Source organism: Petaurus breviceps, unplaced genomic scaffold, assembly GCF_028583685.1.
Source record: "Petaurus breviceps papuanus isolate PSGF00001 unplaced genomic scaffold, PetGlider_PUasm1.0 179, whole genome shotgun sequence".
In the NCBI taxonomy this organism is placed as follows: domain Eukaryota; kingdom Metazoa; phylum Chordata; class Mammalia; order Diprotodontia; family Petauridae; genus Petaurus; species Petaurus breviceps.
Window position 1 is genome coordinate 7,961,871 of NW_027185779.1, and position 19,621 is coordinate 7,981,491.

General features: G+C 36.9%; 1 pseudogene; it reads right to left on the reverse strand.

Moving 5' to 3' along the window:
• Positions 1-16,580: 16,580 nt before the first annotated feature.
• LOC138160080 (elongation factor 1-alpha 1 pseudogene) lies at positions 16,581-18,908 on the reverse strand (annotated as a pseudogene).
• Positions 18,909-19,621: the final 713 nt, after the last annotated feature.

The following is a 19,621-nucleotide window of genomic DNA, read 5'->3' on the forward strand; positions in this document are numbered from 1 at the left end:
GTCATCAGGACAAGGTCAATCATACATTTCTCTTCTTGAGAAAAGAAATGAAAAATTTGACATCCTTCTTTACCTATGCCTCCTTAAATGGCAAGGCTACTACCAGATATTGAGGAACTTAAATACTGAAGACTACTTGTACCCCGCCATGTAATCTGTGATCCAGTGATACTGGCCTCCTTGCTGCAACTCTCACTAGATACCCCATCTCCTGACTCCACGCCTGGAACGTTCTCCTTCCTTATTCTGTTTCCTAGCTTTGCTGACTTCCTTCAAGTCCCTGCTAAAGTCTCATTTCTACAAGAAGCCTTTCATAATTGCCCTTAATGCTAGAACTTTCCCCTTATTTGTTATTTCTGATTTATCTTGTTATTTGTCCTTCATTTTTTTAGAAGAGGACCAGTGACAACATGAGATGATGTCTTGACTTATGTATGAATTGAATTTAAGTGAGGCAAAGGTGCACAAAGTTGTCAGCCTCACTCTGTCTTCCAAAGTCATCAAGACTAGTGGTAAGACAAAAATCAAGATGGCTGGTGATGTCCTGGGATGCAGGAGATGACCTTGACATGTTTGATGTTGGACCAAACTTTAATCACCCCACAGTGTCTGCTTCAGCCACCTTCCCAGCCCATTGAAACAACAGTCTTCACATGCTTGGGGTAGACACTGCCCCCCAGTCCCCAGTCAACAACACATTATGCTCAACCTGGTTTAGCTCATCTGTCAAGATGGTTTAACGAACTTAAGAAATACTTTTTTGACTGACAGACAGATCAGTTCCTTGGTTTCTTTTTAACATAAGTCAATTCTCAGTTATCCTTAGGGAAATATTTCCTTTGAAAATTGTTGCACATTGCTATCCCTTGTTTACCTTTATTTCCATGAAGCTCAAAAGAATGCTTTAATATGGAAGCACTCAATTTTTTTTAATCCAATCTGGGGAAAGCGTGATTAACAAAGGGACAAAAGCTCACTGACTTGTTGGGGTTAGTACTTTGTGGGCAGTAGGAGAGTTGATGCTATCTCTATTTTCTCTAATAGTCTGAATTGATGTAAGAGGAAATAATGTTGAGCAAGGGGTAGAATGGGGAAACTAGATGACTCTATATATCTTATGGCAGTCCTTTATAGAACTATATTTCATTCAAGTGAATTTTATCAAGTGTGAATTTTATGATTATCAATGATATTCATTCCCCACATCAAGTGTAAATTAATTTTATGTTATATTATGTTTCAGATCCCTTGTACCTCTTTTCTGCTGTGGGAAATTTTGTGATTTTTTTCAGTGAATAAAAAAATTAGTCGATATTTATTCAATGACTATTATGTGCTGTTACAAAGACAAAAATGTTGTTCTTCCTTCATTCTCAAAGAGGACAATGTCTCAATGTTTTGAAGAGGGTGATGCCTTGACTTGTGAGTGAATTGGATTTAAATGAGGCAGAGCTGTGCAAAGTCATCAGATTCCAGTGGCAAGACAAGAGTCAAGGAGACTAGTGTCTTGCATGACCCAGGATGCAGTGGGTGATCTTGACTTTTTTAAATTGAGGTCTGTCCCAGGTCTCAGTTTGTCTAAGTTAACGCCCATTCAAGGACTTAGGGCTAGCTAGGTAAGAACTGAGACAAAGGATAGCCTAGTTTATTATCACAAAAGTATTAATCCAAGAAGGGAAGACCCTTAGAGTTTCTGGAAGGGACAGAAAACAATTCCTATTTACACTCATTCTAAACCTTAAAGATTCAAACTATGGGCAATATAGGCTTGGAGATAGACCGGAACCTCCAGGAACTTACCTTGAAGAGCAAAGATAGTTCTATAGATGTAAGTAAATAAAACGTATATTCAAGGTAAGTACAAAGTAGTTTCAGGAGGGCACTCACCTGGATATAAAAGGCCTCATGTGGGAAGTAGCACTGAACTGAGTTTTGAAAGAGTTTTAGGAGGGAGGGAATTCCAGGCCTGGAAGAGAAAAAGGAAAAAGGAAATAGAATGTTGAGCATGAGTTAAAAGCAGCAAAAAAGCCATTTTGACTTGAATGAAAAGTACATTAAAAGGAGTAAATGATAACTGGAGTGGTATGCAGACTGTGAAGAGCTTTATATACTAAACAGAGGAGTGTATATTTTATCCTAGGGGCAGTAGGGAGTTACTAGAAGCTTTTGAGCAGGGGAGTAACATATTCAGATCTGTGTCTTAGGAATGTTAAACAATAAATCAATGAGCATTTATTTACCATCTATTATTTCCAAGAATTATGTTAAGCCCCAAGAATATAAAGACAAAAAAATTAAACTCTCTGGCCTTGGTACTCATATCCATGTCTCACTTCCCTGGCTTCTTTCAAATCTCAAGTCTCTCCTAAAGAGCTACCGTCTGTGCAAAAAGTCATTTGCCAGTACTCCTTAATTTTAATGGCTTGCTTTGGAGACTATTTTTCCACTTGCATATATTTCATTTGTACATAGTTGTTTACATGTTAGTTTATGAATGCTTTCAGAGCAGGTGATCTTTTTTTTGCCTTTCTTTGTACCCCTAGCTTTTAGCATAGTGCCTGACATAAATATGTACTTAATAGATGCAAGATGAATCACTGACTGACTGTTTTCCAAGAGTTTTATATTTTATTGGGCATCACTTCAGCCCAAGGTGGAAGATCGATTGAAGAAGAGAGAAACTTAAGTGAAACAGGAAGCTTCTAGAAAAGTCTAAATGAAAGGAGATGAGCACTTGAACTGGGGAGGTGGTCATGTGAGTGGAAAGAAAGGGTTCTAAGGGAACAAGGTGGTGTATGTGGCCCATGGAACTTCCAAATGTGTCTTGAACCAGATTTAAATGTAGTTCCTATCTGATTTTAATGTGTTGATGTATTAATAAAGTAGAAATATACAAAGTGTCATTTCCCAAGTCAGTTATATGGCAGGATGTATGGTTTAGTGGCTGCCATTTCTATCTGACTGACACCACTGCTATAGAAGTGGCACTGAAAAGTCTTGGCAACTGGTTGAATATTGAAAGGATAAAGGAGAATGAAGCATCAAAGATGATTCTGAGGTTAGGGACATGAGTGACAGAAAGGATGATAATGAATGCCCTTGAGAGAAACAGAGAAGCTCAAAGGTTGGGTGGCTTTGGGGGAAAGATGATAAATGTGGGTTTGGACATATTCAGTTTGAGATTCCTGCTTGACATCTCTTGGGGAATGCCCAATAGGTAGGTAGGAATCACTGGATCATAGATTTGGGTTTGGAAGGGACCTCTGCAGTTACCTAGTTCAACCTTTTCATTTTATAGATGAGGAAACTAAAGATAAGAAAACTGATATCACTCACCAAAGAAGGTAAAGAAGTCAGAGTCAAGATTCAAACTCAGATCCTCTGATTCTAAATGGATTGTTCTTTTCACTATTCCATTGCTTCATGCAGAATTGGTAGAAAAATGATAGCATTTGGAATCCTCTTTATAGAGATTATATCTTATAGAGAAGATAATAGAAAGCTGATAATATCAACAACAGTAGAGAGGGTTTATAAAAGAAGAGAACATGGCACATCATGTAGCGATAAGTAGGGGCTATCCCTACATTCTACAGATATGATTTCTTTGAATCTGTAGCCTTGTCGACCTCCAGGCACCGATGAGAAAGGTCTTCAATTCCAATTTTAATATGAGGTAATTGAGAAGATTGAATTGATCCTTTATCATTTCCTTATTGATTTTATTAAAAAATAATTGATTTTGTCCTGTAACTACTTAAGTTATCATTCTTTGTTTCTGAACTTAGCCCAGAGATTAAGCTGGCCTGTAATGAGTTAAGTTTAAAAGCCTGTCTTTCATGCTAATCATTGATTTATTCTTGCCTCAAGGAATTTAACTGATCTTGGGGGATTTGTGTGAATGGAAGGGAGTTAGGCCTAATATCTTTACACCACCAAACTATGCTTCTAGGATGTCTGGTTTGCTGTACAGAAGGCTGGACTATTATCTCACACCTGCATTCAAATAATGATCACTTCTTAAGAAGGGATTGTTCCAATCCCCAACCACAAAACTTCTAAGCAATCATATTGTTCCCTGTACCCCAGCTCAGTAATCAATCATGTTACCCCAATCCCATGATGTCACTTGCCCTATTTTGTTCTTTGTTCTGTACTCCCCAAAACCTATAAAAGACAAATTGCCCTTTCTCTCAGAGCCTTTGCACTAATGGAGGCAAGGCACAGAGACATTTATTGATAGGCAGCATGCCCCTGTTAATAAATGTTATCTTGCTTGGAGAATTGCCTCAATTTACCTTTTTGTAAAATTACAAACACAACATAATTATAGTCAGAAAATTTGCCACTAGAATTGACCAAAATTACCAAAGTATGAAAATAATAACTCACATTTACATAGCACTTAAAGGAAGCAGGTAGTGTAAATAATACTATCCTTATTTTATAATAAGGGAAACTGTGGCTGGTAAGTGTCAGAGTCATGGTTTGAATTCAAGTTTTTAACCTATGAAAAATCTTTTGTGGTCCCTTCTACCTCTAAATCTATGATCCCATGATCTTACAATCCAATGATCTTTCTACTATGCTCCACTGCTACTAACTCCCCAAATTAATCTCATATTGTAGATGCCCATGGAAGTCAAATATTGTACCATTTTGAGAAGGTATTAGGGCTCTCATGGCCTCGCTCACTATCTTCCCTTATGCTCTGAGAAAATAGAATGTGCAAACCAGTTGTTGAGCTCCAATAACCAGCTGGTTCCATATTTGTTTTGGTGTCTCAGTGACAAGAACTGCAGTGGATGTGGGAGTGAATGTCAAGTTGTGAATGCTTTTGTTTTAGCCTACATTGAAAGATGTTTTCCAAGTGCTAATAGCTGCCAACCATTCACTCTGGATAAAATTAGAATAAGAACATTTTTTCCCCACATAAAAATAACTGAGACAAAATGCTGTGTTGCTATGAATGTGGTATCATACATACTGCTATGGAGACTTCCACTGGCATCAGGAAAAGATTGATGCTATTAATGCTATTAAATAGAAAATTTATTGAAGCACTTCCCATACATTATTATTAAATTGCAAAAGGAAATAGTGTACAGGGAGGAAATCCAAGGAGATTCCCTTTAAGTCAGGTGAATGGAAAATATGAGATATAATATTAAATGATATTTGACTTAAGACCATAGGGACATCGATTTATATTTGGAAGGGACATTAGAGACTATTGAGTCGACAACCCTCCCTTTCCCCTCCCCCCCCAATTTTGTAGATGAGGAACTTGAGGCCTAGAAAGAGGAAGAGACTTGCTCTAGGTTAAACAGGTAGGAAGTGGAACATTTGGGAGTCAAAATCATGTCCTTGGATTCCAAATTCAGTGTTCTTTCCACTGTACAACATTGCCTTCCCACAGAGCCTATTGTTAAAACATGGGATGTTTATCGTAATAAATAGTGGGGCACTAAAAATGCCCAAGATTTTAATCAACTTCCTAAATATTCTTCTATTTTCTTTGTAGGACCTTTGGCAAATTATTTATCTTGTACTTTAAGACCAGACTTTATAGAATTGGGATAACATATGTCCTATTTTCTCTTTAGGATATTTTGAGTATTAATTAATAGTAATAATTGCTCTATGCTTCTTTATAAAATGTGCTGTGAAAATAAAGTATTACTGTCTTATGAGGGTCTGATATTCAAGATATATGGGGCAATAACACAAATATAAAAGATCAAGCTGCTCCCCAGAGAAAAAGTAGTCAAAGAATATGAACAAACAGTTCTCAAAAGAATTGCAAACTATTAACAACCATATGGAAAGTTGTTCCAAATCACTAATCATAAGAGAAATGCACATCACAACTACTCTGAGCTTTCACCCGGCACTCATCTGCTTGGTAAAGATGACAAGTCATGGGAACAATTAATTCTAGATTAGTTGTTCAAAGGCAAGCACACTAATATACTGTTGGTAAGGCTATGAATTGGTCCCGTCATTCTGGAAAGCAATTTGGAATTATGCCAGGAAAGTGACTAAAATATTCCTTTTCCCAGAGACTGCACAATTGGATATGTGCCCTAAGGAGTCCAGAGCTGGAAAAAAAGATCTCATATACCTCCCCAAATATTTATTAAAGAGCTTTTTGTAGTAACAAAGAAGTGGAAACAAAATACATGTCCGTTGATTGGGGAATGGCTTAACAAAATGTACTGGAATACTACTGTAAGAAATGGTGATTATGAAGAATACAAGAAAATTTTGGAAGATTTATATGAATTGATACAAAATGAATTAAGCAGAACCAGAAAAAAAAAACAAAATGCACAAGGAATGTAACAATGTAAATGGAAAGAGCAAAAACTACATCATAACAGAATGCAGTCTAATTAAAATAACCAAACTTGACCATGAAGAAAATATTTTTAAAATTATACCTTCCTTCTTTGGAAACATGGTAGACTTGAAGTATGGAACATTGACTCATTTGATGAGGCTACTTTCTATCTAGTATGAACGTATCTTGTTCGTATTGGTCTATGTACATGTTTTTTTTCCTTTTTGAATATAAGCTCCTTGAGGATAGGGACTGTTTTTGCTTTTTCCTTTTATCCACTGTGCTTAGCACACTGTCTAGAATATGGCAAATACTTAATAAACTCTGGTTGATTATGTTGGATGCCTTATTTTTCTCTTTCTTTTTTTATTCTTTATTACATGGGATGCCTCTCTAGGTCATTAGATTGGGGGAGAGACATTCTTGGAATTCAAAGTTCTATGAAAACAAAAGCTGTCAAAAATTTTAAGAGAAAATAGTGAAAAGAGCACCATTACATATTTTTAGTTAAGATGCAGTGGTCTGTAGTTTTCCACTCACCTAGTTTGTTTTTTTTATCATCAGTGTCAAGCTCCTGTTGGAGAATGGGAAAACAGAGTCAGGAGGAAATGAACCCCTGAGAATAAAGAACTATGAACTGTCCTCCATTCAAGCTTTCAGCCCCCATTGACTTCATCAGAGTTCTGAGTCGGGATCAATGCATTATAATATCCCTGTCACAGCAAGAATTATTAAGCACTTGCTGCCTATCAGAAAAGAAAACATAGCCCATTTTGTCCAGTATCAGCAATTTAATAATATTCCCATTTGGGTTTAGTTACTTTAAAATATTCCAAATATTGGATAACTGCAATATTACTCAGTTGGCAGTAAGTATCAAAATCCTATGTCATATTTCAAGTTATTTGTGGTTTTGTTTTATTTTAATGCTGCTTCCAAATTTTATTATACTCACATCCTGTTTAGTCAAGATACTTTTCAGAGTCATAACTAGTTTGGAATGAATAGGGATTGGCCCAAATGCTCCTGATATAGAACAATGCTCTTCCTTTCTATATTCACTCCCAGTTCTGACTCCCAGACCCCTTTGTAACTGTGTATCCTCATATCCCCATCCTTGTAGGGCCATTACCTCCCCTTGTAGAACCTACCATCCTCACCCCAACATTTTTTTGGGAAAAGCTAGAATCTCTGAGGCATTGGCTGTACCCCTTTTTGCTTTAGTTGTATCCACAGTTAGACCGGTCATGTGTCTCTGTGTTCCCCTCCAAAACATTTTTATCCCAGGTGCAAAATAACTCCTAGTTATGGTTCTGATACATCAGATGATTGATTTGGGGGTTTGTTTCTTTTTGTTTTTGCTTCCAAATAGGTTCAATTAGTCTGTTGGTAAATACTGTTCTCTTTATCATGCCGACATTGTTTTAAAATGGATTTAGATGCGAACTATGTTTACTTAAATCCAAACAAAAACATTTTATTCCTAAACTAAAATTTGAGTTTGAAACAATTTCACTTCCCCAAATACAGAGGCAACACTGGATCATAGCAATGTGTATCCTAGGCAGAAGTAGGGAAGTTGTACTAGCTGGATAAAATTGTCTCTGAGAGACTTTGTAACTTCCAGTCTCCCTGAATAGTTTGGAAGCTCCCAAAGGGCAGAAACTAAACACTGATAATGAGGAAACATGGTAAAGGAAGTGATGAGTGAAACTTTGATGCTGCGCTTAGGTGCCTATATTTGGGCTATGGCAGTAAAATATAAAAGGCTGCACTACTTAAATGAATTTACCTACTTAGCATTACATCCAACAAATTGCAAGGGGGATATTTTATGGAACTAGACAAAACAATATAATGATTCCAAAAAGCAAATCAACCACAAAAGCCATGTGCTGAAAAAAGACAGTATTGCAAAAAAAAAAAAAAAAATAGGCTGTTTATTTGGTTCCTAATAGACTCCTACCTTTCTTCCATCTCTTAGAATTGGTTAGAAATGGTTAGAATTTCTCTCAATTATTTGTGTTTTTTAGAATCAGTAAGACTAATTTCATTTCAGAGAGATGAAGTCACTTGTGCATGATCACATAACTTGTGAGTTTCAAACCAGGATTTAAATCTAGGTCTCTTGACTCCAAGATTAGCATGCTTTCCATCACTTCAGGTAGACCACACCCTGGAGGCAGTAAGTAAGCACTGGTGCCTTCTAAATGTCACTGCCAATGATTATAATGTACTATAGAGAGGGATATGATCCAATCCATTTTCTGATGTATTTCCCCTAAATTACATGCTTTTAATTTAACTCTATTAACATGGAATTAGCCACTCTTTTTAGGACCACTTTTAATGGAAATAGCTTACAGGTAAGAGACCATAACAAAAGATAAAACTCTTATAACAAGTACAAACAAAATTTGACATCTATTTATATCCTCTTATTTACCTACAATTTATTACCTTGCTCCCTTAACAAATACCTAAAGTGATTGATATTTTGTCCAATGTCTAACCCTCAGGGTACTAGCTTCTAAGCCTTTCAAGCACTCTCGATGTAACCCAAACATCGTGTGCGTGTAAATAATTTGTGTGCATAAACTATATTTATTGCTATTTGCCACAGTTTTCTCAGATGGAAAGCTTCTAATACTAAGAATTTTAAAATGTGATGATATTCTATTGCTATGCCTGTTCCAACTAGTATTTGCTTCAGTTTGAGAGTTAACCAAAGCCATCACAGTCAAGAACATTTATTTTGCCTTCCCCAACCAATTATAGCTGTCCTTTGGTGACTACATTACTGAAATTCTATGATACACAGGTAGCAAGTAATTAATGGATATAAAAAATAGATTTCACAAAGAGAGAAAGATCCTCCCAGGACTCTATTCCATTTCATGAAGGTTAATAAAATATTTTTTAAAATGGAGTAGATCCAGAAGTTGAATGTTTCTTAGAAAATGAACTCAATTTTATTACTTATCAAATATTTTTATATCTAAAAACAGACAGATAAAGGACTGAGAGATTTCCACAATTTCAAGGCTTTGACTACATTCTTCTAATGATTAAAAACATAGCTAGAGGCATACCCAGCAGTGTGGTGGTAAATGTTTAACACTAGTTCTCTGAGAAAAAAAAAAGTATCCATGATAATTTTAAAGTTTAAACTGCAATATTAACATTTCCTCCATCACTTTCTTAAATCTAGACAATCACCAAATCAATAAATTGAGTCGTGATTTGTAGTGTTTGCTGATTTCCAATAAATGCTTACATTGAAATTTCAACAACTGGTTCTCAAAGGTAGTAGTGGCTGGCTCCAGAACATTGCTCTTACTCTATAAAATGGTATTCATTTTACAGATGAGGATCTTGAGGCTGTCAGATATCTAGTAATTGGCCAAGGCAGTATTTGAACTAAGACTTTCTGACCCCAAGCCCTCTCCTCATCCATGTTTTGTTTTGTTTTTTGATCAAGAAGTGCAATTTGATATCCAAGGGGAACTTTTCCATTAAAAACTCCTTCTATGATGCCATTAAATATTGAAACTGATCAATCAATCAATGAACACACATTTATTAATTATTTTCTACGTACCAGGAAGTAAAGCACAAATGTCAAAGTGCATTACTTAGAATAACATTTGCTGTTTTCTGCATCCCCTTTGGAATGCTTCTTGACAGAGTAAGGCAAAATTATATGGGGCTATTCCAATCAATGAATAAACATGTAAATGTCATTCCTCTTTAGGTTGCTCTGGGGGTTTTCTCTACTTTTTCCCAGCTCTTCAGGCTCAAGCTGCATTCCAGTCCTGTAATTCCAGTCCTGTAATCAGAAATATCCTCCCACTCTGATTGGATGGCTCCTCCCAGAACCTCCATTTAAGGCAAGCACTCAAGCCATTCGGGGTCTCATTCCTCTCCAGGCTGTTCTCTGTATTTCCTCTACTATTCCCCAGGGATTGAGTATCTTTTCTTCCCACCCCTTTGCTTTTCAGTTTTCTTTTATGTGTTTTCCTCTCCTATAAAACTGTAAGCTCCTTGAAGGCAGGGAAAGTCTTTCTTTCTGTTAGTATTCATTTGCCCAGTGCTTAGCACAGTGCCTAGCACTTAGCAATAAATGCAAGTTAACTGAATGTTGAGGATTGACTAAATTTAAATCAAGGACTAACAGTCAGAGACTTCCATGTGTTGAAAAGTTATCTTTTGGAGAGATGTATGAATTTGGTCAAAAATGCCAGAGTTGAACAAATATGAAAAATCCAGGGATCTACTAATTTTATTTGCAAAATTAGCAGGTCAGACTGGAAGGATCCTGTTAGCTCTCAATCTTATGACCACATGAACTTGTTCCCAATTTGACTCTTGATTCCCCATGACTCTTGATACTTTCAATCTAGAAAGTATGAGATCAGTCTAATTCTCCTTGATTTAGGAATTTCAGTTTTGGCTGGAATTTTTTAATGTTCACATATTGCTTTATCCCAGAATCATGGAAGGAATGACAAGAGCAGGAAGCATTAAACATAAGGCAAAAATTTAGCCCTTACTACATATCAAAATCTCAGAATAGTGAATGGTCAGCTATTTCTTCATATGCCTATGTGGTGTAATTTCCTAGGACTTTAACAAAAAGTAAAACATGCTGAAAAACAAGCTTATGGACCCTGACTGGCTCCAGGATAACTGCTGTCATAAGGCTCACTTAAGAACTCTGGCAAGAGACATTTCCTAAATAGTGTGATGGATTAATTGATTTTCAAGAAGCTGACCATCACAGAAGACTGGGAAATGCCACTTGCAATTAAAATATTTTTGTCCAAATACATTCCATAGAAACCTATATCCCCAGCAAAACATGCTTCTCACTAAATGATCACTCAAATTATGATATTGAACAAAATGGGTACAATTTTCTTTTAATGTCATGAAGATGGTACCCTACCATCTGTGTCATATAATTTTGTATCATCTCACTCATTTTTGAATAAAAGAAAAATAATCTAAATGCCCTATTTAGTAATACCTAATTTTTTTTTTAAAAAAGAGAAGTCTTAAATTCCATATAGTTTTGAGATGGTTGGACAACATCCAGATTATCAATGTTTATGATTGTCCAATTAGTTTCGACTGTTTTTGAGAATTGGGAATATCATTGGATTTCTTTTCCTTTTAGCCTTCCCACTGTACTTTTCTCTTTTTTTGCCCTTATTTTCTTTTCCACTTCTCTCATCTCCCATCACTTCTCTCTTTTATCTTTTCTTTCCAATTCTTCCCATTCTCTTTTTCTCTTCTTTCCTTTTTTGTTGTAGTTATTCAAAGGGTACTTTTTTGGGGAAAAAATCATACTATTAGCTCTATTTTGCCTGAAAGTCATTCACAGTCATATGATCAGAGCTCTGGGGAGTTTGCAGGCATAGTGCTAAACAACCTCTGTGCAAACAGTAATGCACAGAATACTGGCATCCTCTCTATGTTCATTTAATAGGAGCCAGGAGTCACAAAACAGATTGGTTATTTGGTTATTTCAATATTTGAACAAATGCCTAAAAGAACAAACCATCATTATTTGTCCTCCACCCTCCTCAAAGTTTCATAACAACTAAGAGTAATGTTTTGGTCAACAACAGAGTTAATCATTTTTAAAGATGTGACTTTAAATCAAGGCTATTCAGATTTTTTTGTCAGCTCTGAAACAGTAGTTTGAGGGGGAAAAAAATAACACTACCATCTTTAACTAAATCACTTTTCAAAAGTTAGTATAGTATAATGGAAAGAATATTGAACTTGGATTCAGGAGAAACCAGAATTCCAATTCTGCCTCTGATACTTGTTTGTGTGTAACTACAGAAAAGTTCCCTAACTTTAGTGAGTCGTGGTTTCATCATAGATAAAAAAGGCATAATAATGCCTGCAGTATTTACCTCAGTAGGTGGTTGTGAGACTCATATGAAATAATAGAGACAAAATGCTTTTCAACTTGTCATGCTGTATAAATGGTGATGGTGAAGATGATGGGAAAAACTTTTTTTTTCTTATCTTGTTTGATGGGATGATATTTAAAAGCTGCCCACAGCTTCTGTTTCTAGGAAAACAAAGTTCAACAGGGCTACAACAATATTTATGCACATTACCAGCACCATCATCTCAATGCACTTTAGTTGCTCTCTTTTAAAAGGAGCTGAAGCTAAGCCTCTTTCCCATAGGCAGATGTCCACTTTTCAGCTCAATTCACTCATAAAGACCAACAGACAGGGTGTCTAAGAAATTAACTCAGATCAAGAGACAGGACTTCTGTCTGGGGAATTAACATAGACCAACAGACAGGGTTTTCTCTCTGAGAAATTAACACAAACCAACAGATAGAGTGCTGACATCACAAACATTCCTTCTGTTAGCCCCCCCTCCCCCGGGGCAAAGGCTGACCATACCTCAATTACTGGATTACACTGCACTGACCTCTCACTTTGTCCTTCACACCTATGTATTGATAATTCTGGAAACCGCCAGAGCTGCTGGTGATCTGAAATCCCTCCAGCCAGCAGCTGGTCAGGTCTGCCCTCGGGCTAAAACCTTCGGCTTGCCCTTGAGGGGCCGGATCAATTCAAGTCCTGCCGGACTGTCCTCAGTGGGAGGTTAGCTTCTTTGTGTCATTTTGTGGGTTCTGTAGCTCCAAAGTTTGTTCAGAGTCACCTTTTTCATGAATTGGGGCAGACTTGTGCTTTAGAAAGACAATTTAACAGCTAAGTAGAAGATGGACTGGAGTAGGGAAGAACTTGAAGCTAAGAGATCCACAAAGTGATAGTCTATTGCAGTAGCCCAGGCATTAGATGATGATGGCCTGTAGGAGGCCCACATAATTTTGATTTCATTTGCTAGGTCTCTATATTTTGAAAGTTTTTCATTCCACTCATTTTCCAGTGCATGAGTATTTGACATGGCTTTATCTATGAACAATATTGTTAATTTTTATGGATTGATGTTGTGTCTGGGATATTAGGAGTACCAGTTCAATCTGTAATCATGATTCAGTAGTTTTTGGTTGAGTCCTCCAGGAGAGATTGATGCTTTTAATTGTAAATATATAGATGGAGAGGTAGAATTGAATAGTGGATGGGGAGCTAATCTTGCAGCTAGGAAGACCTGGGTTCAGATTCTCTCTTTGACATATCCTAACTTTATGGCCCTGGACAAGTCCCTTGACCTTTCACTGTTTTTGTGGCCTCTAAGACCATAAGTTGCAGAAAAAAATGATATCTTGATTTAGTAGGGGGAATTTTCTCATAAGTGATCTCCCCCCACATCAATGAATTCACAGGTCCAATCTCTATCCCTGCAGGTAATAAAATTTGTTCTTTGTCAGTTAACTGTAGTGAGCAATTGATGTATAATTCTAACCATCAAATCTTACGTTAATAAGTGTTCAGTAAGGTCTAAATGTTTTTCAGCCAACAGTAATGTATTGCATTGTCCAGTTTCCTTGCATAATCCAAACTACATTGATCTCTAAGTCTGGTTTCTCAAAGGATGGCCCTTCTGTAATTTCTGGTAGCAATGACCTGGTCATGATTTGCCATCATAAATCCTCACATATCCACAAGCAAATCTACATTACTCAGTCATTTGTTCAGTACTTCCTTGCTGAGGGGGGCAGAGACAAGATGGCAAAGTAAGAACAGGGACTCACTTGAGAGCTCTCCCAAACCCCTCCAAATAACTGTAAAAATGGCTCTAAACAAATTCTAGAACTACAGAACCCACAAAATGACAGAGTGAAAAATCTCCAGTCCAAGACAACCTGGAAGGTCAATAGGAAGGGTCTATCACAGGAGACTAGGAGTGAAGCGCAGTCCAGCATGGGCCATGTCAGCACAGATGGGACTGGAGCAGGCCAAAGGGAACTGAATCGCTGGCAGTTATGGCAGTTTCCAGACTTCTCAATGCACAAACGCCAAAGACAATGTAGAAGGTCAGTGGGAAAACTCTGTGGGATCTGGGTGAGACAGGAGCACTGTCCGACACCAGTCCCAGGGCAATGGAAGTGGTGGTGGTGGCAGCAGCAGCAGCAGCAGCTGCTTGCAGAGCTATGGGTCCACAGATGGTGGGGGGATCCAGCAACTGATCAGGGGGCATTGCAGGGGTCTCTTTTCTGGCACTGAGGCAGGATTCTCTTCCTTTGCCCTGTTTGGATCTGGGTCATAGTCCTGGGTGGCAGTGCTGGGGTGAGGAGGAGTTCTGATGTGACAGAGCTTGTGGCTGTGGTGGAGAGGGAATACTCCTCATGATTCCAAGGTAGAAAAGAGTGCTTGTGGACACTCAGAGACCAGAGCAGAGGCCAGGAAAGGAGGAAACACCCCTCCTTTGATCATACCACTTTAGAAGAGCTGAAAATTTACAGGCCCCTAGAAGTAGATGTGAAAACAGCTGCACAAAACCCCTGAAGCTTGGGACAGTACACCCCTCCCCCCATCACCACCATCACTGGAAGCAGAGTCCTATATTGACAAAGAGTTAGAAAGTCAAGTATTTGTCTGGGAAAATAAATAAGCAGCATAAAAACCCTCAGACTATAGAATCTTACTCTGGTGACAAATAAAATCAAGACATACAACCAGAAGAAGACAACAAAGTAAAAGCTCCAACATCAAAAGCCTCCAAGACAAATATGAATTGGGCATAGACCATGGAAGAGCTTAAAAAGGATTTTGAAAATCAAGTAAGAAAAAGTAGAGGAAAATTTGAAAGAGAAATAAGAGTGATGCAAGAAAATAATGAAAAATTAATCAAGAACTTGCTAAAGGAGACCCAAAAATATTAAAGAAAATAATACCTTAAAAAAATAGAATAACCCAAATGGAAAAAGCTCCAAAAAGCCAACAAGGAGAAGAATACCTTAAAAAATTGAATTGGTCAAATGGAAAAGGAGGTTCAAAAGCTCACTGAAGAAAATAATGCCTTCAAAATTAGAATGCAGCAAATGGAAGCTAATGACTTTATGAGAAATCAAGAAATTATAAAACAGAACCAAAAGAATGAAAAAATAGAAGACGGTGTGAAATATCTCATTGGAAAAGCCATTGACCTGGAAAATAGATCCAGGAAAGATAATTTTAAAATTATTGCACTACCTGAAAGCCATGATAAAAAAAAAAAGGCTTAGATATTGGAAAATTGCCCTGATATTCTAGAACCAGAGGGTAAAATAGAAATTGAAAAAATCCACAAATCACCTCTTGAAAGAGATCACAAAAGGAAACCTCCTAGGAATATTATGACCAAACTCCAGAGTTCCGAGTTCAAGGAGAAAATATTGCAAGCAGTCAAAAAGAAACAATTTAGCATTGTGCAAATAAAATCAGGATAACACAAAAACTATTAGCTTCTATATTAATGGATCGAAGGTCTTGGAATATAATATTCTGGATGTCAGAGGAGCTAGGATTAAAATCAAGAATCACTTACCTAGCAAAAATGAGTATAAGTACTTCAGGGAATATTCAATGAAGTAGAGGACTTCTAAGCATTCTTGATGCAAAGACCAGATCTGAATAGAAAATTTTATTTTAAAATAAAAGAATCAAGAAAAGCATGAAAATTTAAACAGGAAAGAGAAATCATAAGGGACTTATTAAAGTTGAACTGTTTACATTCCTACATGGAAAGATGATATTTGTAACTCATGAGACCTTTTTCAGTATTAGGTTGGTTGGAGGGAATATAGATAGATAGACATACAGACAGAAAGATAGGTAGATAGATAGATGGCATAGGGTGAGTTGAATATTAATGGAAAATATCTAAAAAATAAAATTAAGCAGTGTGAGAGGAATATTTTGGGAGAAGGAGAAAGGGAGAGAAAGAATGGGGTAAATTATCTCACATAAAAGAGGTAAGAAAACGCTTTTTCAATCAAGGGCAAGAGGGTATAGGTGAGAGGGAATGAGTGAACCTTACTCTCATCAGATGTGGCTTAAGGAGGAAATAACATACACATTCAATTGGGTATCTTACTCTACAGAAAAGTAGGGAGAAAGGGGATAAGGGGGTTGGGGATGATAGAAGGGAGGACACCTTGGGGCAGGGGGTAGTCAGAACAAACACTTTTGTAAAGGGACAGGGTCAATCATTTACCAGTTTTTACTATTTAACTTAAGTGACCAATTGAGACAAACAGTTCTGAGGCCATTTTCCTGCCATTGATTAAGACTGGGGGGGCAGGTGTTGCACAGGATATTCATTGAGCCTTCTGGGTAGATTTTGTGACCTTGCAAACTACAGCAGCCTTCTAGTCAACTGCCTTAATGACAACAACTGTAACAGTCTGCCTCATGTCATGAACAGCAAAATGACCCAGAGGAGAATAATCAGAAAAGCTCTTCATACACATGGGCTTTCCTGGAACCATGTCAATGATGGCAGCATCACCAGATTTCAGAAATTTAGAGCCATATTCCAGCTTCCTACCAGAATGATGATCAGTCTTCTCCTTTATTTGAGCAAACTTGTTAGGAGTGTGAGTAGTGTGACAATCTGTAACAGGTGCATGGCCAGTACTGATTTGGCCTGAATAGTTTGGAATAATGACCTGTGCAGTGAAGCCATCTGCTTCCATATGTGGGTCATTCTAGCTGTCATCAGCCACATTATCATGGCAGACATCTTTGATGGACATGTTCTCAACATTGAAACTAATGTTATCCCCAGGTAGAACCTTACTCAAAGCATCATGGTACATTTCAACAGACTTTACTTCAGTTGTAACATTGACTGGGGCAAAGGTGACCACCATGCCTGGTTTCAGAACACCAGTCTCACCTTGGCCAACAGGTATATCATCAATACCATAAATCTTGTAACATCTTGGAGAGGTACACAGGGGTGCTTGTCATTTGGATGAGTTGGTGGTAGAATGCAATCCAAAACTTCAAGTAGTGTAGTTCTATTAACACTGCCATCCTTACAAATGACTTTCAATAATTACCAAATCAACAGTAAGTTGTTCTTTACATACCCATAATTTTTATGTGCACAAATTTTGATCCTTATCCAAATTACTGTTTTTATAGGGCTTTAGAGATTCTTTTTTTAGAGAGGGAAGTTATGAATATTTTGTATAAAATATATAAACATGTAATAGCTTATATTTAGAGGTGTCACTTTTTCACCTTTTGATAATTTTTTGGTGATGCCTTCTGTTAAAAAAAAATGTGCAGTAGGTTAAGGATTGTGTCTGAGAGGATGCTGGCAGAATTCTTTGCTAATAATTCCTGGGCTATTTTGAAGCACTTGAGACAATAATTATGGATTTTATTTGGCCTGGATGCTTTCCAATTTTGCTGAGAAGTTAGAGTTCTGGTAATTGCCCTTCTGATGTTCTTCACTATATTATCATTTGATCTAGTTTGTGTTATCTTGCATTGGCCTTATGATCATATGGATATTTTCCACATCCTCTTTTCACTGGGGTTCTCTCTTGCTTCACATTCTATTTTTTCCTCAAGTGGGCAAGGGAAGGGAATAAGTATCAAATGTATCCTATTGGCCAATTACTGTGTGCTATATAGCTATTATCTCAGTTGATAGTCACAACAATCCTGTGAATTAGTTATTATTATAATCCACATTTTACAATTGAGGAAACAGAGGCAGGCAGGGGTTAAATGACTTGTCCATGGTTACATAGCTAGTAAGGACTGGAGGCTATCTTTTATCTCAAATCTTCCTGACAGCAGGCCTAGAACTCTGTCTAATCTTATACCAAGACCAACTATGCCCCTTTAGCAGACTCTTGAATAGACAGCTTCACTAAATATGGTGTCCTTAGCCTCAACTAATTCCTCTTTCCTCCTAGGCTCCCAGTGACCTGTGACAAGTTTGAAGATGGTGATACTGTCTTAATTAATTCCCAAGAAATGTTGCTTGTGTTTGAAGTCCATTTTAGGTCAGGCCTGTAATTCCCACCATACCAGTGAGAGAGACATTAGATATAGGCTATGGTCTTTTCAGAGTACAGTTTGTCTGTCATGTACCCTTAGAATGGGATGGGAGTGAGGCAGTAATTAGTATCAGTCAATGGCAATGGCTCAATGCTTGCCTTACCAAACAACAAAACAAAACAAAGCTTTTTAAAATTATGTATCTAAAATGTCTATGTAGCCTTCTTGACATGGAGATGAAAATAAAGTCTTTGGGGCAGCTATTTGATAGAAGTCGCTTCATACTTCTCCCTATTCCAAAAAACAAAAATGATTTCATATACTCGATCTCATCTCTGTTGTATAACTTCTAAATGATTTTAATAAAGTTTTCTACAATGTAAAAAATCCCCAAACTATATCATCTAGCTATCACATGGAAACAAATTCAGAGACTATTTAAGTGATCTCAAGTCACTGAAATAACGATTTAAATATATATATATATGACTAATGATTTTATTTCTAAATTCCCTGGACATTTTTTGTTGCATCAAATTAGGAAATTCGGTGCTCAAGTTTTCTACTGCATATACCAATTAGCTATTTATAGAATCTTCCATTACCTGCAGGTCTTTAATTGACATTTCCAATTGATTTTTTACTATGGTGTTTGATACTTGGCTTTAGTGGTATTCCTCACTTCCTGTGATTCTTAATGTGGCAGAGACTGCTCATATAGTGCTCTGTGTTCAGATCCTGAAATGTTTGTACACTTTCTCTCATCCATGATAGATGGTAGATGTAGTAGAAACTAGCTTTAAAAAATTACTACTAGTTAGATTCATGTCATTAAGCTGAGTAAGAACTTTTTGAATTCCAGTCCAAGTATGCCCCTCTCCTTTTCGGTCTGAAATATTTTGCTTGTCATTTGTTTCATTTTTAGGTAAAATGTCTAGATATTTCATTAAGAGAAAATTTTCAATGACCTCAGTGTCTTCAACATTTCCCTCTTTAGATTTTACTACCTTTTTTAAGTTTAATTTCTTATATCCTCCAATCCTCATCTTAGTGATGATGTTTTTACTTCTAATGATTGCTCTGCATTGGTGAATAGTATGTCATTTAACTTGGAAGCGGGTGTACCATTAACAAAAAATAAAACAAAAACTAATATGAAACTCTTGCTTATTTTGTTACACAATAATATTCACAAACATTAAGATGTTTACGTCTTTAGTCTTTTTCATTCATACCCACATTTTATCTGTTCCAGTGGGCAGTGCTATCTATACTGGAATAATTCCAGCACGTGAGATACTGGTATTTTTCATTTGTCCTAATATGTGGCACACCAAGG